The following is a 6,000-nucleotide window of genomic DNA, read 5'->3' as shown; positions in this document are numbered from 1 at the left end:
AGAGAAAATAATCCAGATTCTCCTGAAAGCCGGTTTTGCCATCAAGAGGAGCAAAGTCAAGGGACCTGCTCGAGAGATCCAGTTCCTGGGAGTGAAGTGGCAAGATGGACGGCGTCAGATTCCTACGGATGTCATCAACAAGATCACAGCTATGTCCCCACCAACCAACAAGAAGGAGACGCAAGCTTTCTTAGGCGCCATAGGTTTTTGGAGAATGCACATTCCTGAGTACAGTCAGATCGTGAGCCCTCTTTACCTGGTCACCCGCAAGAAGAACAATTTCCATTGGGGCCCTGAGCAGCAACAAGCTTTTGCCCAGATTAAGCAGGAAATTGCTCATGCAGTAGCCCTTGGCCCAGTCAGGACGGGACCAGAGGTCAAGAATGTGCTCTACTCTGCAGCCGGGAACCATGGTCTGTCCTGGAGCCTTTGGCAGAAAGTGCCTGATGAGACTCGAGGCCGACCACTAGGATTTTGGAGTCGGAGCTACAGAGGGTCTGAAGCCAACTACACCCCAACAGAGAAGGAAATTTTGGCTGCCTACGAAGGAGTCCAAGCTGCCTCAGAGGTAATTGGTACAGAAGCACAACTCCTCCTGGCACCCCGACTACCGGTGCTGGGGTGGATGTTCAGAGGAAAGGTTCCTACTACCCACCATGCCACCAGTGCTACATGGAGCAAGTGGATTGCCCTCATCACGCAGCGCGCCCGTATTGGTAAACTGAATCGCCCTGGGATTTTGGAAGTGATTACAAATTGGCCTGAAGGTGAAAACTTTGGTGTCACAGATGAAGAACAAGAACCAGTGACACGGGCTGAAGAGGCTCCACCCTACAACCAATTGCCAGCAGGGGAAACACGCTATGCTCTTTTCACTGACGGTTCCTGTCGCGTCGTAGGAATGAATCGGAAGTGGAAAGCAGCTGTATGGAGCCCCACACGACAGGTCGCAGAGGCCACTGAAGGAGAAGGGGGATCAAGTCAACTTGCTGAACTCAAAGCCGTTCAACTGGCCCTAGACATTGCAGAAAGGGAGAAGTGGCCGAAGCTCTACCTCTATACTGATTCATGGATGGTAGCCAATGCTCTGTGGGGATGGCTGGAGAGATGGAAAGGGGCTAACTGGCAGCGTCGAGGAAAACCAATCTGGGCTGCTGAAGAATGGAAAGACATTGCTACCCGGGTAGAGAAACTGCCTGTGAAGGTTCGCCATGTAGATGCTCATGTCCCCAAGAGTAGAGCTAATGAAGAACAGCAAAACAATCAGCAGGTAGATCAGGCTGCAAAGATAGGGGTGTCAAAGATAGATTTAGATTGGCAACACAAGGGGGAGTTGTTCCTAGCGCGATGGGCCCATGATGCCTCAGGCCATCAGGGTAGAGATGCCACCTATAAGTGGGCACGAGACCGAGGGGTGGATTTAACCATGGATAGTATCTCTCAGGTTATCCATGATTGTGAGACGTGTGCTGCCATCAAACAGGCCAAGCGGGTGAAGCCCCTATGGTATGGGGGACGGTGGTCCAAGTACAAGTATGGGGAGGCCTGGCAGATTGACTACATCACACTGCCTCAAACCCGCCAAGGCAAGCGCTACGTGCTCACAATGGTGGAAGCCACCACAGGATGGTTGGAAACCTACCCTGTGTCTCATGCTACTGCCCGTAACACCATCCTGGGCCTTGAAAAGCAGGTCCTTTGGAGGCATGGTACCCCTGAGAGGATTGAGTCAGACAATGGGACTCATTTTAAGAACAGCCTTATCAACTCCTGGGCTAGGGAACATGGCATTGAGTGGGTGTACCATATCCCCTACCATGCACCAGCTGCAGGCAAGGTAGAGAGGTACAATGGACTGTTAAAAACCACCTTGAAAGCATTGGGTGGGGGATCTTTCAAAAACTGGGAGCAGCATTTGGCACAGGCCACCTGGTTAGTTAACACCCGAGGTTCCACCAATCGAGCAGGTCCTGCCCAGTCTGAGTCCCTGAATATAGTAGACGGAGATAAAGTCCCAGTGGCACATATCAGAGGTTTGTTAGGGAGGACAGTGTGGATCAATTCTGCCTCGAGTACAGACAAACCCATTCGTGGGATTGTCTTTGCTCAGGGACCAGGTTGTACATGGTGGATAATGCAGAAAGATGGAAGAACACGATGTGTACCTCAGGGAGACCTGATTGTGGGGTGAGACTCACATGCAAACATCTCAATTTGCTGGATGCCATTGTTTCTACATTAAACCACACAGACATGGGACAGAAGGAAATGTGTAAATGTCGAAAGTCAGAGCAAGTGAGAATGGAAGGGAATGTGTAAGTGTGGAAGGTTTGAGCAGGTGGGAAGGAAGCTCAGTAACATGTTCACGATATGGGATAAGGGGTGGAATGTCGTGGGGACAGGACATTTTCATGCTCATTATCCCAATCGTGGTTTCTGTTCCCTGTCCTCAGTTTGTTTTGTCTTCCTTCCCCCCCCCCGGCTGGCTGCTGGCTTGCTGCTTAGCTTGCTTGCTGCTTTGGCTTGCTGCTGGCTGCATGCTTTGCTGGCTCTGCTTTCCTCTCTTTTTTCTCTGCTTTTCGCTGGCTTGCTTTTTTGCCATTTTTTTTTTCCTTTTTCCCGGTTTCCGTTTTTCCCTTTCCCCCCCCCCCCCCGAAGACATCGGACCTACTCCGGGCAGGAGCTCCCCCGGGGTCTGCAAAAGAAGCTGCGTACCCTCTGCGGCGAAGAGAGATACAGCTCAACCCTCTTAGACTGGTGAAAACATCTGTGGTCATCTTGGGCTATTTCTCTTGTGCTGGGGAGTGTTTTTTTGTTGTGCCTTAATAAACAAGTTTTTTCCACTTTCCCCTCTGAAGGAATTCCTCCCGAACCCGGTGGTGGGGGGAGGTTGCGGAGGGTTTGGTTTCCTATAGGGGGCTCCTTTGGAGGTGTTTTCCCCTAATTTGTCCAAAACCAGGACATCTGTAAAATTGATGAATCTAGAAATAATTAAACTCTCTAAATCCAGGATTCAGTAGCCTAAAAGCAAGTGTCTAATGCTATTTTAGGTGTTGTGAAGTATCCCGGTTGGCATCCAATTGCTTCATCAAAAAGAATGTGGGCTTTCTCCATCTTACATCACGTCTACCAGCCTTGTGCAGATGTCTCATCGGCCCTGGAGTATCAAATGGCCAGAGAAGCCAACATTAAAGAGCTGAAGCCCATCTGCTCTTGTAGGGCATCTGATTCTTCCTCCAGGCTCCCTTGACTGCATCAAACTGATCTCTGCTGATTAAAGAAGGAGCCAAAATACTAAATTCTGAGATAAGATATAAGCCCGACTCCCCAAAATAAAGCTATCTTACTGGAAAAATAACAAGATTTGGGAACTGAAAGTGACAACTAGATGATTTATGGGTGCAACTGTCTCTATTCCATCCTTCTCTTATCACCCCAAATGGCAATCCAGCTTACAGGGTAATGATTATTTTTAAGTCAGTTTTTCAAAGTCCCTCTTGTTGTAACTGCACCCCAATGTGAAACTGGCTTGAGAATCCCTTGTCACCTAGACAAGGATGCCAACTAGGGATTCAGAAGCAAAGTATGACAGAAGTCAAGAAGTAGACTTAAAATTAAGTCTTTCCTTTGCAAGGTGAAAAAGGTGGAAAAGTGTCTCTGGAAAATTCACCAAAGATTTTTTTTTTTTTTGTGCTCAGACAAGAACATTTGGATTTTACTAATTGCATCTATGGCCAGCATCTGATGAGATGGAAATTTTGCCACAGAAACAGAGCTACAGGGCAGATTTAGCCAGAGACAAACAGCTTAGGGTGGGAGTTCACAAGATTGACATTGAACTTGGCTGTTCAAGAGGCTTACGACTGCCTTTTATGGTCTAGACTTTTTTTCTGTCTGTATCAACACTTGAGAGAAGTGACAGGTAAAATGGGATGGAAAGTGTGTCCTCTAATCTGTAAGCTGAAAAGCATTTTCTTTCCAACAGGAACATTCTCTTTCCCCCAGTCTCCTCCTCTTGGAAGTGATGCCTAAGTAAAGTTAGAAAGGTTTAACAGCTACAGAAAAATCTGAATAATTAAGATTTGTTTTAATTTTGGCTACTAGCTAGTAGCTGTAGTTGTCATCCATCTAATACTCTAACCATCAGGTAGTATAATTTCCTAGAATTTTCAGAAAAGTGGGTTGCAATTGCTTGTGGAAGGCCATTCTTCCAGTCCAAGGCAGAAGAACACCTGAGCTATTCCTAGTAGACATTTAACTAACCTGCTTTTCAAGACCAGCCAAGAGGTGCAGTCTTCATTTTAGTGAGGTCTGTGAGGAGCAGAATGTCACAGGTGCTGGGTGCAAGGGTGAAAGCAGGTTTGAAGTTTGTTTTTGTGCAGCCTCTGGTTGAAGCTCCAAGTCAGATGATTGCACAGCTGTAGCATAAACACTGGGAACACTCCAAATCCCATTAAACCCAATAAGATTAAATTGAAAAATATATGCAAGCTCATTGCTGAATGACAACCACAACTGTGTTTGAGCATGAGGTGGCATTACATGACACCTTTCCATATCCTTGGTACCTCACTAGACTGAGACTTACATGGCAAGAAGTTGCTCCAACCCCTTATGAGCCAACAAGTTCCACAGTTGAGTGCCCTCTGAGTTAAACTGTGCTTAGCAAGATTAACGGGCAAATGATCATTTAAAAAGAAGAAAGAGCATAGGTAGGCAAATACCCTACTCCCATCCCCACGACATTTCAAAACATTTGTAAACTGAAAGGTGTGAGTGTGTGACTCACTTGGCGGGCACAGAACTTGCAGCCATCTGTGCTGAAGGAGGACCACATGGAAGAGAACTGCTTTGGCATGTTGTTTTTTCCAAACTATATCACTATGAAGACCGGACAAGAATGTACTTACTCCTCAAAACTGGAATGAGAGCCTGCAAACAGAGCTATATCTAGCAAAGTTTTATAGACTCAGAATTATCTCCAGCATCTGTGCCAGAAACATGAGAAAGGACATTCATGCAGTGATTTAAGATGTTGCTAATGAGGATAAGGTTGCCTCTACCAACTCTTTTCAGCTTCCCCATGCACATTCAAGCTATTCCATAATTTTAAGCCCTTCTTTGAACACCAAACTGCTATGGGCTCTCTTCTAAAGGCTACTACCCAATGGATCTCATGAGCTCTGATACACCTGTACAAGCAGGAAGACTTGTCGAAGAGCATCCTCTTAGAGTGGTCACTCTTCTGCAGAAAGCCATGTCCCTGGTTTGTGTGTGCTCTGACTAGAAAAACATTTCTCTGCTGCTTGACTGATGGGAGAATTCAGGACCAGATAGTCATTGCCTTAGTTCTCGGTGGCAAAACACATCTTCCTAAGAGCAGTGCTGCTGGCATGACTATCTTCAGCCTTGTAGTACAGCTCCTTAAAGTTAGCTGCTTCCTAGAACCAGGACATCAATAGCCAAAGCAGTATAAAATCCCTTTAAAAGAATAGCACTTTCAATTTTTCAAATTATTATTTTTTATGACAAAATAAATATAGCCTCAGTTGTCAGTTGAAAGGGACAATTTCTACAAAAGCACTTCTTATCTTGCAGTGTTTTAAAGGTTTTCTCCTGCACTTCTAGCTTAAGGTCTGACTATGCTGCTCTGAATAGAAGAAACTCCTTTAATAAGGATCTTTGATTTGTTAGTTCTTAAGTACAGCTTCAAAAACACTAGAATTCTTATCTGCTACTTTAGAAATATGTAATAAACAACAGAAGCAAAACCTGCATAGAGCTAGGCTTGTGGCGTGTAACATTTATCTTTTCATTTAAATTCAGCAGTGAGTAATAGTGCCATATTACTTAGGAGAATGCCTTGCCAGTGTTTGCTAATCACTCTTCCTAAATGTAACAGATATCCATGGTCCAACAGATATGTATGGTCCAACAAATTGTAAGTCAATCTTCAGGTTCAGTGAAAGGCAATATCCTGAAAGAAAAATCACTTTGGCA

This window comes from Vidua macroura, chromosome 2 (assembly GCF_024509145.1).
Source record: "Vidua macroura isolate BioBank_ID:100142 chromosome 2, ASM2450914v1, whole genome shotgun sequence".
Taxonomy (NCBI): Eukaryota; Metazoa; Chordata; class Aves; order Passeriformes; family Viduidae; genus Vidua; species Vidua macroura.
Note: the sequence above shows the minus strand (reverse complement) of the source record.